The sequence below is a fragment of the Rattus norvegicus genome, chromosome 3 (assembly GCF_021556685.1).
Source record: "Rattus norvegicus strain SHRSP/BbbUtx chromosome 3, alternate assembly SHRSP_T2T, whole genome shotgun sequence".
Taxonomy (NCBI): domain Eukaryota; kingdom Metazoa; phylum Chordata; class Mammalia; order Rodentia; family Muridae; genus Rattus; species Rattus norvegicus.
This window is the reverse complement of record NC_141536.1, coordinates 120,580,824-120,602,672: the sequence shown is the minus strand read 5'-3', so window position 1 is coordinate 120,602,672 and position 21,849 is coordinate 120,580,824. Positions and strand designations below refer to the sequence as shown.

At 39.5% G+C, this 21,849-nt stretch overlaps 1 long non-coding RNA gene across 2 annotated transcripts; it reads left to right on the top strand.

Moving 5' to 3' along the window:
- Positions 1 to 226: 226 nt before the first annotated feature.
- LOC134486302 (uncharacterized) lies at positions 227 to 19,569 on the top strand. Of its 2 annotated transcripts, none has more exons than XR_015683808.1 (3): positions 227 to 614; positions 17,557 to 17,620; positions 19,207 to 19,435. It is a non-coding gene; the product is annotated as an uncharacterized LOC134486302 (long non-coding RNA). The 2 variants fall into 2 exon arrangements; XR_015683809.1 differs by lacking the exon at positions 19,207 to 19,435 and adding an exon at positions 19,496 to 19,569 and having other exon boundaries at positions 230 to 614.
- Positions 19,570 to 21,849: the final 2,280 nt, after the last annotated feature.

The following is a 21,849-nucleotide window of genomic DNA, read 5'->3' as shown; positions in this document are numbered from 1 at the left end:
CAGTGCTGAAGTCACTGAGACAGGTGGTCACCAGCTGGCAAGTAGGATCCCAGCCCGGTGTCTCCGAAAGCCCTTCGCAGTAAGAAAGCATGATGGTCCCAGTAACGCACCAGAATGGCCTTGCTGGCCGTCGGCCTGAGATTCCATCTCTGTCAGATGCCTGGCTCCATGCCCTGCCACTCCTCCCACAAGAATTTAACTTAAGAAAAGGTTTGCTTACGGTTCTCCCCACACTGGGAAGAGGCAACAAGCTCTTTCAGGGGCATCAACACTGACCGACCTCTGACTTTTTGTGGATGTCTAAGGCGAGAGGGGTTGGGGTAATGAAAATCAAATAGGAGAAACGAGCGAGTGGATTTGCTCGCTACTGTTTAGAAACAGACTGTGTGTGTGTGTGTGTGTGTGTGTGTGTGTGTGTGTGTGTGTGTGTGTGTGTGTGTGTGATAGAGAGACAGAGACAGAGACAGAGAGAGACACACACAGAGAGAGACACGGACAGATGGAGGAACCCGGGTAGCATTTTCAAAGAACAAAGGACTTGATCTGATATTTTTTCATTCTGCAAAATTAGCCTTGCTTCTGTCAACATTTCAGCCTTGGCCAAGATATTCAAGGTAAGATTGATTTACACATACTTATTTTTTGTATCACAGGGATTTTTTTTAGATATTTGTTTTGTATCCTAGTTGGTTGTATTTTGTCTGTCTGTCTGTCTGTCTGTCTGTCTGTCTGTCTTTGTCTACATAACACAAGCTAGGGGGTTGGGGATTTAGCTCAGTGGTAGAGCACTTGCCTAGCAAGTGCAAGGCCCTGGGTTCGGTCAACAAAACAAAAAAAAAAAAAACCAAAAAACACAAGCTAGAGTCATCTGAGGGGACGTCAATTGAGCAAATGGCCCCATAAGAATGGCCTTTGGGCAAGCCCACACGGCGTTTTCTTTTTTTTTTTTTTTTTTTTTTTTGGTTCTTTCTTTCGGAGCTGGGGACCGAACCCAGGGCCTTGAGCTTCCTAGGTAAGCGCTCTACCACTGAGCTAAATCCCCAGCCCCCACATGGCGTTTTCTTGATTGGGTTGCTATGGAAGGGTTCAGCCCACTGTGGGCGGTGCCATCAAGAGACAGGTGGCCCTGTGGCTTATAAAATAGCAAACTGAGCAAGCCCAGGGCCACCCAGGGGAGCAGGCCAGTAGGCTACATTTCTCCATGGCTTCTGCTTCAGGCTTGCTTCTAGATGCCGGCCTGGAGTTCCTACCCTAGGTCTGCCAGCTCTGGAATGTGAACTGAGAGTTGTAAACCGAAATAAAGCTTTTCTTCCCAATGTGCTTTTTGTCATGGTGTTCATCACAGGGACACAGACTCTAACAGAGCTCCTGTTCTTTGTTATTGAATGATTTGACTCTGAAACTTTTTATATCTTTTACACAGCTAGAATGAGGTCAAACTTACCACAATTTGCCAACTTTCAGTAATTTAAAAACTTTTAAATGTACCTATAAAATTGTTTACTCATTACCAAAATCCAAAGTTAAAACATTTTTATCATCCCCAAAAGAGACTCGGGCTACTTGCAGCCTGTCTCTACCCTAGACAAGCAGGGATCTGCCTTCAGTTTCTACATATTTCCTTTACTAGGCAGTTTATATAAGCGAATCTAATTTAATATACATGTGCATATACATGTGCATACAAGCATACATAATAGAACCTATATATTATATTTTATGTTATTTGGTGATAATGATATGCATTTATCTATAGTATCAATATGTAGACAAATACTGTATATCTTTTGCCTTTGGCTTACTATATTTAGCATAATTGCTTCCTTATTCATCCTTGACACTGCACAGTAATTTATTTTATTGCTGAATAATATTACATTGCGTGAATATGTCATACTTTATCTGTGTAATAGTTGATGGCATTGAAATGGTTTCCAGTTGAGGGCATTTTATATAATGGTGATATAAGAATCCCATTAAATTATTTAGAAGTAGAATAAAGTTAGACCTTTATTTAACACTATCTATAAAACGAACAAACGCTTCAAATGCAATACTGAAAGACAAAAAAGTAAGACCCCCAAACTGTAACCCTTAGAAGAAAACAGATAAAGGCTTACAAATTTTAATTTAACAGTGATTTCTTAGATATGACACAAGAGCAAGACAAAGTCAATGAAACAGAAAGTAGGGAAATCACATATCATGGAAGAATTTGTGGAAATTTTGTATCAAAAGATACAATCAGTGGAGTAAACAGATAAGCAATGGATGATAAATCTGTAAGTAATTTATCAGTGAGGCGTTAATGACAAGAACTTACACAGACCCCTTAATAGTCAATAACAAACCCTGTTGTAGAAAATCTTTATTCCTGCCTGGGGTTTCTACCCTGCCTTAGATCATTTAGTTCCCAGATGAAAACACACACACACACACACACACACACACACACACACACACACACACATACACACACATGGGGGGGGGGAATAAGGGGGAGGGGAGGGGTATGGGACAGGGGAAGAGACTGTATATTTATAAATAAATAAAAAATAAGCTTTAAACAGCACAAGAGTTGGGTTGATACCTAACCTCTATGCTATTAGAATCTACTTCCCTATCAATAACCCCAAAATATTACTATTTACTATGTTTCTTTGGGACTACTCTTACCTCCAATTGGCCAGCCCTCAGGGCCATGTGTTTATGGCTCACCTAACCATGGTGGCTTCTCCTTCCTCTTCTCTCTATGACTCTCCTCCAACCACCAAGCTCCAAAAATCTAAATCCCACCTATATCTCTTCTGCCCAGTTATTGGCTATTGGCATCTTTATTTATCAGTCAAAAATAACTTGGGGCTAAGACATATCTGTGGACTCTCTCATCTCTGGGACATTTTGGGGGCCACACACTTAACATTACACTAGATAACAAAAGACCAAAACCTTCAGCATAACCCCAGAAGCCTAACTCAACAAGAGTCAAAGGTCTAGGACAGTCATTTTCTCCAAACAAGGCATATACACAAGCAACAAGCATGTAGAAAATTGATCACTACTTTCACCATGAGGGAAATGGTACACTGTGTTCAGTTTAGGTGTTAACTACCTTGCCTCCTAGAACAATTTGCCTTTGGGCATGATATATAAACCCCTTTACCTTGTGAGATCTGACTTTTTAATAATATTTCATGTGTATTTTCAAAGGATATGGGTTTGCAAAGGCCCACCAACTTTTCTGTTTCCCCTTCCTTCCTTCCTTCCTTCCTTCCTTCCTTCCTTCCTTCCTTCCTTTCTTTTTTTCTATTTTGTCTTAGTATCAAATAATACTGGCCTGACAGAATGAGCTGAAGAATGTTCCCAATATGATTTCTGTGAGAGGTTGTAACAGATCAGTTATAGATATTCCTTAACTATTTGGTGGAACTCTCCAGGAAGCTCTCAGGCCAATTCAAGACTTCCAATACAAATCTAAATTTACAGTCTATTTCAGATTGATATTAATTATTATAAAATGCAGGAGCATTCTAATTTGGTCCAATTGTTTCTTCTTTTTAACTCTCATTTGCTATGTATTAAAGTTTTATGTGTAATAGGAACACTACTGCACTGTTATATATGTGCTGTGACACAGATATAAGAAGACATCTAATAATGTTGGCCAACTTATTTCAGCTCATGGTCTCAGAAGCTTCAGTTTATGGTTGGCTGGGACCATTGCTTTGGACCTGATGTAAACCAGAACAGCCAGAGTGATAGCAGCAACCCAAGACAAGAGAGGCTGTTCAACTCATCTTAGCCAGGAAGCAGAGAGAAGGTCAGGGCAAAGTATAGCCTTCTCGTTATAGTTTAACTCTGCCATATCCCCTATAAGCTTGTGATTTGAGTACCTGGTCCACAGATGATTCTATTTGGGGAGGGGAGAGAGGTCTTTGGGGTACATTCTCTCTTGCTGCCTCCCACCCCATGCTCTGCTCATCATACCATGGTATTCTTTCTAAGTGCACGGGACTAAGCGGTTATTTAAAATAAACCTTGTGCCCTTAAGTTGTTTCTGCCACGTACTTTGTCACGGTGATAAGAGAAGACAGCAAGCACTTCAAGAGCATAGGCCTAACAGCCTGGGTCAGTAGGAGTTCAGTGGATTAGCTCACAGAGGAATGTAGCACCCTCATGATCCACTCGTCTCCTTTTAGCATCACCAGTGGACCAAGGATACAACAATGAGAGGTGGGATCATTTTCTATCTAAAACACATCAGTACTTATAGATTTATACAGACATGTTTTAAAGAAAAGGAAAAAAACCATTCATTTAGTTTCATGCATATTGATCTTCTAAATTCCTTTGTTTCTTTCTGCAACTTCTAGTTACTATTCTGTATAGTTCCTTTTTATCCCAAGTATTTCCTTTAATATTTGTTATAGGACTGGAGGGCTATCAACAAACACACTCATTCTTTGATTATTTGGTAATGTCTTTCCTTCACTTTCTGTTTTGAAGGATGACTATAACCATCAGCCGTTCTCTTGGAGTACACCATTCTGTCCCAGTGCATCCTGGTGTTCTTGCTCCCAATGAGTATAGTCAGCTGTCAATCATGTTCTTGTCCTGAGGAAGATGAGTCCTTTTTTGCTATTCTTTTCATGATTTTTCTGTGTCCTTGGTTTCAGCAGCATGACAATAACACGGTGTGGTGTGGCTGTATGAGTGTATGAGTGTATAAAGCCAAGTGCAGTTGTTGGCTTTATAGAATCTGTAGATTAGTTTTGGGGTGAAATTTGGAAATGATTTGGCCATTGTTTCTTTATATTTATTTCCTGGTGTTCTGTCACTCTCCTATCCTTCTGATACTTCAATAAGTGACGTAAGTCATAACTCTTGAGATTGACACAAGCTAGCTTGGGAGTCCCAGAGGAGACTATATTTGATTCTTCACATTTTTAATGCTACTCTTTAATTCCTTAAAAACTACATTGTTTGCTGTTTTCAATAGCTATTCAAAAGAACAGAAGTCCATCAGTCACTCTCAAAAATAGTAGGGATAAGCTTCTTCTAAATGTTGGTAACATTTCCTTTCTCTTCCTTTATCTTGCCCTTTATTGTTGAAAATTAGAAATGTTAGCTAACACCTTATTGCAACTCTGACGTTTCTATTGTTGTGTTTGGGGGCTGTTGTCAGCACACTATTGTTCCCTTCTTTGTCTGGTAATTTCCCTGACCTAATTTTGTGGAGTCTGTTTTCCCTTAAGTAGATCGCTTACTACTATCTTCCCTAGATCTTTGTTGTTTCTGTTCTTGAACTGATTTGTTGATGGGCCCCCTGGGGTTGTTGTGAGTCAGCACAGCTCCATAGAAACTCTGTGATTGGCAGAGGTCAGGCTAAATACTTTGAGGTAGCAATGCTTCTGTCATTTGATGATGCTTGTGTGGGGATTAATTGGGAAATGTACTCAAGTGGTTTACAAAATCACTCTAGCTTTTACTTTCTTTGTATAAAGCCCCTGACACCCTGCAGTCAGGCCCAGTGAGCATCTAAGTGAGAGACATTTTCAGTCTCTCCAGATGACGGTAGGCATCTTCAGATTTAGCAATGCTCACTATATTTACTATTACCCTGGTTTTCCCTGTTGTATTTCTTTTCCCTACCAGGATTGCTACTCAAAGTTAGCTATAATGTTGCTCAAACTGTTTGCCCGAGATGGAGATGATACTGTTTTCAGTAACAATGAGAGATGAGTTGTTTCCCTATGCTCCACTCCACCCCAAATCCTCTTTCTCAAATACACTCCTTGCTCCTTGTCTCTGCTTACCACACCCTAGGGGAACAATGGCTGCCCTATCACTGCAGTGGCTTTCTGGAATGGATGAATGAAAACACCTGGTCAAAATGCCATCCATTTTCCACAGAGCTTACCCAAAGTTCACTAGAAGCTTGTGTTTTGTTGAATAACATCCATTTTAAGGGTCGCCATTGCCTTTCGTGGGGCGAGCTCTAAAGCAAGTCTGTGTGCCTTGGAAGTCGTAGCAAAGGGGCTCTTGGGAGAAAGAAATTCAAATAATAACACCTTATTCTAAAGTAAAAATCAACACTTAATTTAGAATTGAGAAAACTTGTCCAAATGGCATGGGCAGAGGGTAGTCGCACACATTGCATTCATGTTTCTCTTTATATATATCTTGGTCTGGGACCAAGGTAACCTAGTTCTGGTTTTGATATAACTGCCCACAACCTGCCGATGCTGATATTCTGCTTTAGCTAGCTGAACCTTACATTCCCCAGCTGTCAAACAAACAAACAAGCAAACAAACAAAAGTCAATAATAATGTTTGCATTTCAGGTTAAAATGTCAGAATGTCACTGAGAGGAGTTCTAAGTGTTATGGCAATAGAATAGATATAAACAATTCTACTAAGAATAAGACATTTGGAGCCAATACTTGCTTATAAAACTTGCTGGGATATATGGCTTTAGCTCAGTCCATACTCAGTGCGGGGACACAAAGGTGTCCTGTGCCCAAGGACCCATAGCCCTGTGGTGTGCTCATACCTGCAGCCTTAACAGCATGGCTTGCTTGATTTTATAAATAATTGCTAGATAACTGAGACCTAGGCACGTCACAGAAATACACTAGGACATGGCATTTCTTTATCTAATGACAAAGGATCAGACTTTTTCTCCATATTCAGTAAACGTGGCAAATAGTCTTAACCATTTTAGACCTGAAGTTGCTCGTATGAAAAATGGATATGGAATGATTTATTCCATGATATCTAGGAGGATGATGTGGCATTTTAAGTCACTGGGAGGGAGCCTGGTATCTAAATACTGTTCTAATGGAGGCACCTGCAATCAGACTTCTATAACCAGGAGGTTCTCTGGGGTGACATTGAAGATGTTCCTGCGTAAAGATGGGAAGGCACACCAAATTCTTCTCCCTTTTTCTCTCATATAAGAAGTTTCTTGTCCCCCACACCCGGTCTGGAGGTATGGCTAAGTGAAAGATCTTGCCTCACCTGTGGAAGACCTGAGCTCAGTCCTTATCACCCCTTCTCCACAAAGGAAAAGAACAATCCCTACACTGCCTAACCACCACATTAAGTAAATTGTGAAAATATAACAGATAAAGTGCGAGGGAATAGAATCAATGAGGAGAGGCCACAAAGGCTACTGCTGTACTCACTCACCTGGAGCTGTAGAATAAGGAAGGTTAGAGCGATAAGGCGAGGCGAGCTGCAGGTCTGGAGCAGAGAAGACCAGTGCTGCTGAGATGCATTGCACAGGTCCATATCAAGGATGCAAGGACTCCCCTTGTCTTGTTCAGCGTCAGTACAGTAGGTCTCTACAGTTGCCTTTCCCTCATCATCAGTGAAACACAATGACATTCTTCCATCTGGCCTCTTACATTAGTCCTGAGCCCAGAGTGTTCTACAATGTGTTCCATTTATCCTGCATGGCGGACAGCACTAAGGGTGGTTCCCAGGATGACCTCTGGCTTCAAGTCATGGGCCACAAGTATCTACTCTGATCCAGTCTACGTCTTGATGTGAGACTCTCCATTAAGAGTTTGGGAAACAGACAGTTCAAGTGCATACATCTGCATTGATTAGAATGTTATGGCACGTGTTGCTCCCATAACAGGAGCTTGGAGACAGAGTAGGATCAAATGGGGTTCCATCAGGCTTGTGCAATGTACTTTGGTGATGCTCTGACCTATATCCGTCCTCACCATCATAGCTAGCCTGTAGCTATTTCCAGAATTGCTTACCTCTTCCTCCAACTTTTTCTTTAGAGAGAAGAATCTCCTTACCAAAATTGCATTGAAAATGTACCTATTTCTGAGCCTCTGTAGTCAGGGGGTGGCAGGCACTGGTTAGCTAGAGTCTGGGTCCTGACCGATGACAAACTCATTCTTTATAGCTGAATGAAAAAAGAAATAAAAAGGAAAGCCATGACTGACCCTGTATGGTGGAGGAGAAAGTTTATTATAGATATGTGAGAAAGAATAGACAGAGGCAGCCACACCTGGAAGACTCCAGAGTGGTTTTGACCCCGAGCCACATGAGAAGGGGTAGGGAAAGGGAGAGGAGAGAAGGGAATGAGAGTCTGCAGCCAAGAGGCCAAAGGTACAAAAAAGGGTACAACCAAAATACCTGGATTGTATAGAGAAGAGTCTCTGGGGGAAGGAAGGGCAGCCCAGCCGCTGGGCTGGCAAGTTCAGAGTAGAGGGCAGGGTGTGCCAATCATACTCTGTAACAGGTAAGGACTGAGGGATGTTAGGAGAACCTGGTGGCCAAGTCCACTTTGATGTGTTAAATGAGCACCTTGGCCATTTGTCCAAGGTTTGAAACTGAACAATAACATGTGATCCTCTGGAATTATTTGTAAAATACTACAGGCAGGATCTGGAGAGCGGAACTGGACTCTCTGATTCTGCAAACCAAGCACCCCACTGGAATGCAGGTGCTATGTTCTTTGAGTACAGAGACATAGAATACGGAGTAGACATGGAAGGCTTGGAAGGTATGTGTGGATGTGGGTGCCTGTGCATTGTGAGAGAAGGACATTTACTGTCCTAATCTGTCCCTCTCCACCTTATTTTCCTGAAGTAGAGTCTTTCAATGACTCGTGGCCGGCAAACTCCAGAGACCCAGGTTCCTGTCTCCCACCCACCACAGTGCTGGATTTGCAGGCCTGTGAACAGCCACCCAACCTTTGAATTGCTCATACTTAGATATACACGCTTGTATAATAAGTGTTCCTTCCTCAGGAGACATCTTAGCATCCATTGTGTTTACTTACTACTGAATTCCCAAGGTCTTCACAACTACCCAGTAAATAACAGATATACTACAAATACTTGGAGAATTTAATGAATTGGAATATGGCTGCATAGTCAGAGAGCACGTCTTTTTAATCCATTCTGCCTCTCTGTTGTCAATGATGAGCCTCTCCAGTATCACTTTATTACTCAGTAGATTCTGAGAGCCAATAAGGAGTACACAAGCGTGAGAGATCAGCGGAGCACCCTGACTGGGGCATCCATCTTCAGTGTATGGATCGTCTTCTCTGGTGCACAGCTGTTTGTGATCAGTGTTATCACAGGGAAGGATTATAGAGCATGTGAAGGTAGATGAGTAGATGTGAGCTATGTCAACTTTTGCTGCATCTCCTGGATGAACAAAGTTGGGCAGCATGCTAATAAAAATCCAAAATAGTATAAAGAAGATGCAAAGTGTAACAGCTACAGGTGTTGTTGGGATGGAAATCGCAACTTGCATCTGGACAAACTACACCAAGCCAACACGGTCCTGTGTGGAGGAGGTTTATCGGGATGACAGAGATGGGTGCGGGGGAGGGGGAGAGAAAAGAGAAGAGAGACAAAGAGAAGGGAGAGGGGTCAGGAAAGGTCTGCCTTTTATTTGAAATGTGACATAACTCCTCCCAGGTGAAGGTGGGAACTGAACCAAAGTTTTGCAGGGAATGCATCTCTGTTGCCATGGCAACAGATACACAGGTGACTAGGTGACATCACCAGGGGAAAGCAGTTCCTGATACTAATAGGTGTGACTATTGAAATGGATACTTGTTTGCACAGGAAACACACTCTGGTTTGTTAGACAGCAGAAAAGCAAAGTCTACAGTGGTAAGGGCTGGGCATAGGGCTGCATTCCCTTAATTCTAGAACACAGGAGGCAGAGGCAGGTGGGTATCTGTGAGTTCCCTGACATCTCAGTGAGTTCCAAGCCAGCCATGACTACATGGTCAGAGCTTGTCTCAAGAATTAATAATGAATTAATTAATGAATGAAACACAATTATAAGGGCTTTCCATCCTAAGTTCCTTTCTAAATTTTGTTTTCTTTTTCTTTATTACCATATGTGGAGCTCTAAAGGGAAAGGGAAGAAATTTAGATAGACTCCTTCCTGAAGCCCATCTAGCAATCTAGAAAGAGATATCTAGAGAGAAAATTACAATATAAAACACACACAGACACAGACACAGACACAGACACACAGACACAGACACAGACACAGACACACACACACACACACACACACACACACACATACGCACACTTGTGACTCCTGGCATTTGCCCACCCTGAAACCCCGGTGAAGTAGCCTTCTTGGAGTTTGTGATGGTAGTGGATACCCTTTAGGAACTGATGCTAAGATAAATGTTTACTGACCCTTTTCCTTCATCTTGCCTGTTGGGGATGAGAACCCTCTGTCAGTAAGATGGCCCTTCAGTCCCTGAAGGAGGATATTCCTGGCTCCTTATTTTCTCAGCACTCTCTTTCTCTCTTACCAGGAGAAAATGAATTTATAATTTCTACCTAGTTCTTGGAGGTGGTAATTAGCTTCCTGGCAGGGGCACAAGACTAGATTGTAGAGTTAGAAGTGCTTTCTGAGTGCCTTCTTGCCAAGCTCCTACGGCTGAAGAGTCCTCTCTGGCCAGGTAGGTTAATGTGTGACTGTCTTTTTCATGGCAGAAGAATAGTTGGGGGGAAAAAAGGAAAAGAAAACTGAAAATAAAGCCTTCTCTTCCTGCATACACGATGGCAGAGACAGGAGAAATACAGCCAAGCAAAGCTCTCATGGTCCCCAGGTGAGTCCTGGAAGGCTGGAACTCGGACTCATCCGGAAAACTAAGCGCTTTCCTTCATTCTGCTGAGCCAAATACCGTCTGCTGTCCTCTGTATTCTTTCAAAGAACTCAAGCAATCATGCCCATCTTCCCAGCCTCCCGCATATACTAGTCTTGAATTCTCGGGAGTCGATGGTACAGAAAGAGCCAACTAGGAGGTCGGTGCACTCATTCCTATGAGGTCTTTGCCTCCCAGCATCATATCTAGATGCAGACAAATGGCTTTGAAGAATAATGCTAAAGATTAAAATTAAACAGAGACAGAGCCTGGGGATTTGCACACAAGTATTAAGGCAAATTTACTTTCAGAATTTAATTCTCTGTGCTTGCCCCCACCACAACATTTGAAACACAAAAATCTTTAAGAATCTTCTATAATGAGTGCTAGGGGAGGGGCTTCCTGTCTTTTTTCAAAATAAAAGTCAATGAGATAGGGCTTGAAGTGAAGGCTTCTGCTGGAAAGGACAGGCTGAAGGTGACTCTTGACCTCATCCCCATTTCTTTGGAAGTCCTTGTCAAAGGAGTGATCTAAAAGTGAACCTTGCCACTTAGTTTTAGCACACTGTAAATAAGTAATGCATTCATTTATAAGATGTTCTGTAATTAAGAAATTCGCATCATCAATTTGTATAAATTAGCATTTTCTTGTTCAAAGCTCTCTGTTTAATATCTGTCGACACTCCTTCCAAGTCAAAAGAGTAGTTATTGCAGCCTCCTCTGTCTGTAACTACTCCTCCCCTCCCCCACCACGCAGGTTTATTTTTTTAAAGAAATGTAGAGGACGGGGAAATGGAAAGGAAAGTAACTGCTAAAATTTCCAAGGTTTTACTGGAAGCCAAGGCTGCATTTCTAAGAAACTTTGATCAAGTAAATTGCCCCTAAGTGTCTCAAATTTTCCCTCTAGAAAACTGAAATAATGAATTCCCTTTGATGTGAGGATTTGTCAGGGCATTTAGAGACTGAATAAAACTCATCAGCTGGGGCTTATGTTTCCAAGAGGAGGCAGATGCTATATTTGCCCTTCTCAAGTACAACTAAAACTCATGGGCAATAGATAACTGACAAATAGGAAGATGAGAGATAGATGATAGATAGATAGATAGATAGATAGATAGATAGATAGATAGATAGATGATATAGATAGATGATATAGATAGATGATAGATTAGATAGATAATAGATTAGATAGATAATATTAGATAGATGATAGATTAGATAGATAGATGATATAGATAGATGATAGATTAGATATATAGATAATAGATTAGATAGATAGATAGATAGATAGATAGATAGATAGATAGATAGATAGATGACAGATGATAGATAATAGATATGATAGAATAGATAAAAGAATTACTGAAAGAGGGGGACAAAGAGGCAAGCACCATAAGGACATTGGGGCTTGCAGGACACAGGTGACAGGTTTTTGGTAGTTTATTTTGGCTTCATATGTCCATTCAAGATAATGAAGAAGTGGTCACACAAATACCTACACACAAACACATACACACACACACACACACACACACACACACAACCCTTTATCTAAAAACTACATAATATACAGGAATAAACTCGAGTTGAATCATAGAATTATTTCTATTATCGATTTGATTTTTATATATTTTAATTATTTATTATTTCTTATTTCCTTCATCACCCAAGTCCCACCTAAGTCCCCTCTCTTCAACTGTTCCCCTGTCCCCACACTCTTATTAATAACTTTCACATTGATTACTTTTGTTACATATATACATGTGTATATGTATGCATAAATGCATAAATAGAACCTGCTCCCATGGCCCCACACTCTCATTAGTAACTTTTTTCATTGGTTAGTATTGTTACACACACACACACACACACACACACACACACACACACACACACACACATACATATGTATATATCTACATATATTCAAAAATGTATAAATGCAACAATACAGCATAACTTATTTAGGCTACATATATCAGATACTGTATATAGTTTGGCAACAGGAAATTAATGAGGATTCCCTTTTTTTCTAACGTGTGTTGTCAGTTGCTTTGCTGACCTTAGTCATTCTGACTGGGATTAGTCTGAGTTCTCATCTGCATTTCTCCAATTGCTAAGGAGGATGAAGAGGCTTTAAGATATTTCTTAACCATTTTTATTTCTTCTATTAAGAACTAATTCGAGATCCTTATCCCATTTTTTACCTTGTGTCCTGTGTTTTCTTGACTGTTTTTTTGAGTTCTTTGTATATCCTGGTTATTAGGCTTTGCTCAAATGTAGAACAGGCGAAGGTTTTCATAGTTGTAGAGAAGCCTTTTAGTTTTATGAAGTCCTACTTGCTGATTGCTGGGCCCAATTCCTGGACAAATGAAGCCTTATTCAAAATTTTCTTTCCTACATAAATCTTCTATGGCATCACCTATGCTCTAGCAATTTTGACATCCAGGTTTTCTAGGACCAGAGTTGATCTTATATTTTTTGCCTTTATTTTTATTATCAATTTGAGGTATTTCTTAGCCATTTTTATTTCTTCTATTACGAACAAGACAGGATCTTTCGTGAGTTGTTTGTTGTTCTTGTATAGAAAGGCTACTTATTTTATGTTTATTTTATACCCTGCAGCTCTCCTGAAATTGTTGGTTGTTTCTAGGAATTTTCTGGCGGAATTTTTGAAATATCTTACCTATAATATCATGTCATCTGCAATTAGGGGTAATTCCACTTCTTTTCCTTATTTCTTCATAATTTTCTCCCTTGTCCTATTTCTCTAGCATATTGGTTTTCCACTTTCCTAATGCTATAACTCTTTAATAGAGTTCTTCATGTTATGGTGACCTCTAGCACCAAATTATTTTGTTGGTACTTGATGACGGTCATTTTGCTACTGTTATGAATTGTAATATAAATATCTGATATGTGACCCAAAAGGGGTCATGATCCCACGTTGACAACCACTGCTCTAGCAAGTGCTTCTAGAACAATATAGAGAAAGAGCAGGGATAACTGATGGCCCTGTCTTGTTTCTGATGTTAATGGAATGTCTTCAAGTTCCCCAATTAGGATAATGTTGGCTGTAGGTTTGTCATATACAGTCTTTACCACGTTGAGGTGTGTTTCCTCCAGCTTTATCTATTGTAGCACTTTTATTATGAAAGTATATTGGATTTTTACCAAAGGCTTTCATGTAAATCTATTGAGATGATTGTTATTTTTGTCTTTAAGTCCATTTATATGCTTTATTTTATTTCTTGACTTGTATATATATTGAATAATTCCTGAGTTTATTTTCTTTTTCTTTCCTTTCTTTTTGCTTTCTGGGTTTTTTAAGAGTTTTTGTTGTTGTTGTATTAGGAGGTTGATTCTTTTTTTTTTTTTTTAGAAGGAACTTAAAGTTAGATGTGTAGGAGAGAGGGAGAAGATTTGGAGGGACTTGCAGTAGAGGAAGAATATGACCAAAATACATTTGAATTTTGAATTTGAAAACTGTTATAAACAATGAAGAATGTAATAATAAAAATTTATTAAGAAATAAATGTATTTATTTCTTTTAGATTTTCCAGCTAAATAGTGTATAGGTTTTTAAAGTATTCCTTTGTAATATTCTGTATTTCTGTTGTGTCTGTTGTAATGTCTTATTACTATAATGTTCATTTCTGTTTCTGTTCATTTGAATCACCTTTTTTTTTCTTTTGCTCAGTTGGGCCAAGGCTCTGTTAATATTGTTTATGTTTAGAAAAACAAAAACAACAACCTCATAAAAAAAAACCTCTTAGTTTTATTGATTCTTTTATTCTTTTCTTTGTTTCTATTTTATTAATTTTTGTTTTGATATTTATTAATTCCTCCTTCTGTTGGGTTTGATTCGTTATTGTTTGTTGTACAAATTCTTGAGTTGCATCATAAAGTCATTTATTTGTATGCTTTTTGTTGTTTTACCATAGGTACTTTGGGCTACAAATTTCCCTCTTAGAACTTTTTTTTAATGCCGTGTTGCATTTTTTATTGTTAATTTGTTCAAAAAAATTTTATTTCTTTTTTTCAATCATTCATGATTCACCAATGACTTGCTCAATCTCCATGAGTTTATATACTTTCTAGAGTTTTGTTGGCTGTCAACCTTAAGTTTTATTGCACAATGGTCAGGTAGCGTACAAGGAATTATTTCAACTTTCATTATTTGTTAAGATTTGTTTTATAGTTCTCCATGTGGTCTATTTTAGTGAGGCTTGCATGCACTGATGAATAAAATGTACGTTCTTTGGCATTTGGGTACAACAGTCTGTAGATATATCTTAGGACATTCAATATAAGATATCATTTAATTCTGAGGAATCTGTTTATTTTCTTTGTCTAGATGACCTGTCTATTAGAGAAAGTGGGTTGTTGAAATAGCTTACTGTCATAAAGTTTCTGTTAATCTGTGTTTTTAATTCCATTAGTAAGCATTTAATGAAATTGGGTTCACCAGAGTTTGGTGCATACATATTTTGTAGTGAAATATTTTGTTAGTTAATCCCTTGGTTAGAATAAAGTACCATTCTTTGTCTCTTCTAAGTAGTTTTAGTTTTAAGTCTATTTTATTAAATATGATAACAATACCTCCTTGCTTCCTGATCTCATTTTTCTTATAATACTTTCGATCATTTTTCTTCACGTTCAGGGGTACCTATCTTTAAAGCTAAGATGACTTCCTTGTGGCAATAGATAGATGGATTTTTCTTTGTTTTTATTCCCTTTTTACATTCTGATTGCAGTTTCTCCTCCCTCCGCTCCTCCTAGTTTCTCCTACCCTTGACTACCTCCTCTCAGCCCCAACCCATCTCCTCTTCCTCTTCCTCCTCCTCTTCTTCCTCCTTCTCCTCCTTTCACCTCACAAAAAGGCAGGCTTTCCATGGATATCCACCAAACATAGCATATCAAGTTGCAATAAGATTAGGTACCCTCCACCCCCAGCAAGACTAAATGAAGTAACCAAGTATGTAGAAACAGTCCCAAAAGTTGGCAAAAGAGACTCCTTCATTTTGCTGTCTAATCAATTAAACTAATCTATTTGTTTTTATTACAGAATTGAAGCCATTAACATTTATAGTTATTAAAAAGTTTGTGAAGATTGCATTCATTTTTTTATTATTTTTTGGTTGGTTTGTGTCCTTAATTGTGCTTTGTATTTTATTAGGTTGTATCTTTTTTCCCCTAGAGTTTCTTGGCTGTTTTTATACCTCTTTCTTCAGTTCAGAGTATACCTTCCAACATTATGTTTGGTTTTGTTATTGTTGTTGAATATGAATTATCTTAGGCTGCTTATATCATTAAAGGTTTTATTTCTCCTTGATCTGTTGCAGACAGTCTTATTGGGTACAGTAGTCTAAGTTGGCAGTTGGTGGTTGCAAGGCAGTGTTCTTTTAGAACTCGGTCATTTAGGACTTAGAATGCATTGCTCCAGGTTGTTCTGACTTATGGATCATAGATTAAAATGTAAACAAGAAAATATTTTGTAAGAAAACATAGGCAAAAATATCTTCAAATCTAGAACTTGATGAAGAGTGTTAATAGTGGAGCACGGGAGAAAATCAAATATGTGTGCTGTGAAATAATCTGTCAAGAAGATTTTTAAAAAAGAACTGCAATATAGAATAAGATATTTGCAAAAAAATATAACTAATGGACTCATGACTAAAGCTTACAAAGAGTTCTTAGAACTCTGAGTTAAAAAGCAAGCAATTAAAGCATCCTTAATTTTACTTCTTTTTTTCTCCAACAACATTTAGCCCATCTTCCATAATGTTAAGTGTACTCATAAATTTTACTTCTTTTTTTACTTCTTTTTTTCTCCAACAACATTTAGCCCATCTTCCATAATGTTAAGTGTACTCATAAATCAGATCTTAATTCTCTTTATTGTTCTCCGTCTTCCTTAGCACAAATACAAAGAATAAATTATTTCTTCATTGTCTATAGAATGACACTCAATAACATAAAGTAAGATTAATTTATTCCCTTATTTTCCTGGGATGGAGGTCTAGGTACAGGGCCTGATCTACTGGTCAAGGCCTCCTCGGGGTGTTCACTGTGACTATAGCTTCACTCTTCTACTATTCTAATTTGAACATATTGTCATCAGCAGTTATGTTCTCATGAGCTGCAGTCTCTGCCTATCAGCTACCAGCCCGGGATTGCTCAGTCAATGTATTTCCTAGCCACATGGCCCCTTCAGTCAGACTGCTGTTTGGTTTCTTCTCAGCCACGTGTGGGGGTCTTGCTCTGTTAACCTTCCAACACGTGCCTCACCTGCTCAGGGTAATTTCCTCTCAACTCAAACTCAACACACTCTCCTTCATTGTAGTGACAGGACTGCTGACTTCAAATGAAAGGACAAGATACTTGGTCAGATTTCTTTTTTCTTTCTTCCTTCCTTTCTTCCTTCCTTTCTTTCTTTCTTCTTAAAAAATCATTCATTCATTTTATGCATATGAGTACACTCTAGCTGTCTTCAAACACACCAGAAAAAGTCATCAGATCCCATTACAGATGGTTGTGAGCCACCATGTGGTTGCTGGGAATTGAACTCAGGACCATCTGGAAGAGCAGTCAGTGATCTTAACCACTGAGCCATCTCTCCAGTCCCTCTGTCAGATTTCTTTGTGGGCATTTAGAATCATTCCTGACACATTCTCCACTATTATTCTTTTCTCCTTTCTTTCTCCAATTCCATTTGTCATGTAGCACTCTGGCACTTTAAAAATATTAACCAATTGAAATGTGTTTAATTCCCACCCCAACCCCTTTATGGAAACTTAAATAATTTTCAGTCAGACGTAGACTGGCAGAGGAGTGTGATATGGCTTTGCTTTGTTCCCAACCTTACCTTACACGTTTTGCTTGACTAAGATGTTTCTCTTACAGTTACCATCTTCACTACAGACACTAAACTACAGAACCCAGGGCAGCATACTGGACCTATTTTTAGGTAAGTTTTAAGAAATAGTTTAATGAATGAATACTTATAGTGAATTAATATAAGAATAATACTTCAAAAGGTAAATTAGCACCCGGTTCCTAATGCAGTGAAATTCAACCCTGACTATTTCTTTCAGACATATAAAACCATTCTATGATTAGATTTGATGGTGTTGAAAATTTTTAACACAGCTGTTGACAGTCTGTTGAGCTCCATTTCCCTATCTCTACTCTCATAAAAATCATGTAAAGCCAGTTTCCTTCAAGTTGTTGGTGTTCTTTCACTTATGTGCTCCTGAGATACACGAAGAAATAACCATCCACAGTCACCTCCTATTACCTGCAATAGCCTGGGCTGAGTGGTAGTCATTAGACCACATGCTTCTACTATGGAAAATGCTGAACTTGACAAAGAGCCACTGGGGGAGAAACTGACATTCAACCGGGCAGCTGTCTACAGACAACTTTATGTGCATCTACCTGCAAGAAAAAGCAGAACTGAGAGGCTACGCTTGAATGTCATAAAGACTCCCTGAATCAGTGTTCTCTAGCCAGAAAGGTTTCCTTGAGACCAAAGGGCTATGGATGAGAAAGGCCAGGGACTTCAAGTAACTACAACATCACCTACCTGCTATCCCAGGAAAATAGCAGAGAAATAGCAGGCACTCAGCAGGTACCCTTCACTCTAAGGGAACTATCTCTTCTTTAAAAAAAGAGGGGGGACCAAAAACAGAAAAGAGAGAGGAGAGAGAGAACAGAGAAAGAAAAGAGAAGAGGAGAAGAGGGGGGGAGGAGAGGAAAAGGGGAAGGGAAGGGAAGGGAAGGGAAGAGAAGAGAAGAGAAGAGAAGAGAAGAGAAGAGAAGAGAAGAGAAGAGAAGAGAAGAGAAGAGAAGAGAACAGAAGAGAACAGAAGAGAACAGAAGAGAACAGAAGAGAAGAGAAGAGTTGAGTAGAGGGTGAGGATAACTGGCTGTGATGAGAAAGGCTCTCAGAAAACAGCCATTCAGGTCTCTGGCTCCCCTGGCTTCTACAGCACCATCCTTTCTTTCTCTTGAAAGAAAGAAGTTCTGTATCTTTGGCTTTTGCTAGCCCTTGTACTTGGGGGGAAAAAGTGGAGTTAGAATTCCTTAAGGATTATCTGTACTATACTTCACAAAGAATTATGGTTAATAATGGAGGAAAAAGACCACAACTGATATTTCTAACAAGTATAAAGTGTAAGTAAAGTTTTCAGTTTTCAAACTTAATCAGGATCAAAAGTTTTCTTTTTAAAGAGCACACTGACACTTGGAGCCCCATCTCTTATAGAGTGAGTTTAGTGTTTTGTTTGTTTTGTCTTAAAAAATATGTGTGCATAGTTTTGTAAAATACATTTGTGTGTGCATATGCGCAATGCATGAGCACATGTGTGTGTGCGCGCGCACACACACACACACACACACACACACACACACACACACGCTATATCTGGATGTTTTGTTTTTTGACTGGAACTTACTACCTATCCTCTCCTTCCCCTTGAGTTGGGCAGGGTTTTGTGACTTGGTCCTAATGACTTTCAGTTTGACTTCCTTCTCATTTTGTATACTCTGAAGGCACTCAAATAGCCATATGAACAGATCCAAGGAGGACAGATTTGAGCGAGCATCTGAGAAGAGGCTTCTTCTGTTGCAGACAGACTAACTCTTCAAATGACTAATGGTGGCCCACAGCTTGGCTGTAGTATCCTGAAAGACTGAGGCAATCATCTCGTGGCTCAGTCATTCCTGAATTCCCATTCCACAGAAACTATGCAAAATGATAAACCTTTGCTATTTGAAATCACTATTTGCAGTAATTCATTTGACAGTAATAACTGCCTGATGCAAAGTTGGTTTTTGTCAGCCTGATGCAAACCTAGATACAGCAGGGCAGAGGGAATCTCAACTGAGGAACTGCGTCCATCAGATTGCCCAGAGGTAAGTCTGTGGAACATTTTCTTAATTAACCATTGATATGGGAGGGCTCGGCCCTCTGTGGGTGGCACCCTCCATGGACTGGTGGTCTGGAATTATCTAAGAAAACAGGCTGAAGCTGTGAGATACAAACCAGAAAGCACCATTCCTTCATGGTCTGGTGCTGGAACTGCTTCAGTTCCTGCTTCTAGGTTCCTGCCTTGGGTTCCTGCCTTGGGTTCCTGCCCTGCCCTCCAACTTCCACATGACTCTGAACTGAAGTTGAAACCCTTTCCTCCTCAAGTTGCTTTGGTCATGGTTTCTTTCTCAGCAAAATATGTAACAATCTTTGTATTTACAAATAACCTATATTTTTATCATACAGTGGGGCTATATGCACTACCGTGGGCTCTCAGTCATTTTAAAAGTCCTAGGGATGAGGAAGGACTGGGATAGCATCTGATTTAAAGGAAAAGAGGTAGAGGTTCTGATGGATCAAACCACCCCCTAGGACACACACGTTTAGATGTGTGCAAAGCCACAGATACCAAACTGACTCCAAAACCTGGTGCACATCCTCTGACTGTTTCCAACTCCCTCACTGTGACTTTTCATAACTCTACACAGGGTTTATTCTTAAGTCATATTTCCCTTAGTCCTGAATTTATCAACCTGGAAGTAAGTTTGAGTGACATGAATCTGCTCTATTGTATTGCTTTAAACTAGCATTGTCTGATTGAAATGTAAATTCTGGCACCACAAACATTTCACATTTTCTACTATATTAAAAAAAGAAATAAAATTTGAAATAAGTTATTCAAGGTTAATATATACATAATATCTAAGAAACCTACTGATTCTTTATATGATATTTTTCTTTCTTTTTCCTTTTGTTTCTTTTTCTTTCTTATTTTACTAACCATGAAATCATGGACATATTCAAAATCACAACACATTGCCATTTCAGTTAGGCACACTATAGGGCTTTCATTGCCTCAGTGGTCAGTGGCAGCTCTATTGGACAGTGTGTTTCTACTTATATCTCAGACAAAATCATATATAAAATGGCTGGATTTACACTTCACAAGGGATTCGTGTGTGGATATTGGGCCCAGAAAACTGCCTCTAGTGCTCTTTTCTTCTCCCCAGTGTCTTCTCCTGGTGGACAAAATCAGAAGGGGGAAGCTGGAAGGGAGAGGGTACTGTGTATACCAACCTAGGATGATCTGTGGCCTCCTCAGCATAATCCTAAACACAGGAATGAAAACTTCATGGGAAAATAATAGGACTGCTTCTGAAAACCTCTTCGCTCATCAGTTACAAATTTTAGAAAGTACGCTTGCTAAGCTGACTTTTAAAAGCCTTAGTCTATCAGTTCACTGCACTTCCTCTATGGCTATCAAACTTGTGAAACGGGAGATGTTAGCTGAACCTTGTGTCTCAATAATTCTGTGTGGTCTTTCCCATGAGAACCGTCTGTCATAAAATAGCAGCAATCCATAGCTGTAGAGCAATATGATCACTTCATATTGTCACGTCAGTGTGAGCATGCAGGAGTGTCTGTTTTTATCCTTGTGACAGCACATCTTTCTTCCCAATTATTCCGACTTTCTCCAGCCCCCACTGTAGAATCAGAGGTAAGATCAGACTCATAATGCAAACCCCGAGAAGGATTAAGCTGTTTAGCAGTGTTACAACAAAGACCAGAGGAGGTAAGTGGCAGTGGTTACTGCTCAGAGCAAGATAAGAGAAACCTCTAAGATAAAGGATAAAGCAAGCAGGCTAACAGGCAACTTGAGGGAGTTGGGGAATGTCAGCTGCTGCAGGGGTGCGGGCTGCAGTGGGGAGAAGCAGATCCCTGACATGCTCCTGTGTTTTGCAATTTAATGAAGTGTTAGTGCATCTTCCCTTTCAAAGGAAAAATGTCTTCTACCGGGTGAGCGGGTGAATTCCTGAAAAGTAAAGAACAATTTCAACCTTTTAATTTCACATTAAATTATCAGTGAGTCAGAAGAAAAATGCTACCACCGAACTTAAAATGGAGCGAATCTCTGCCTCTGGCTAAGAAGTTGAAATTCTTCACTCTGGGTACACTCTACTTTGTGAATGCTCTGATCTGTGCACAATCATTTTTCTGGGCACACTTGCTCTGGTCGGGACCAATGCTATTGTGTACCCATCGAGTTTGACCAGTGCATTGACTGTGCACACTTATGTGTGCTGTGCACACTCATGGTTCCGTACACATTAACTCTTCTCTGTAAGTGTCATTTGTTTTCTCTGCACACTCATTTTTATGTGCAC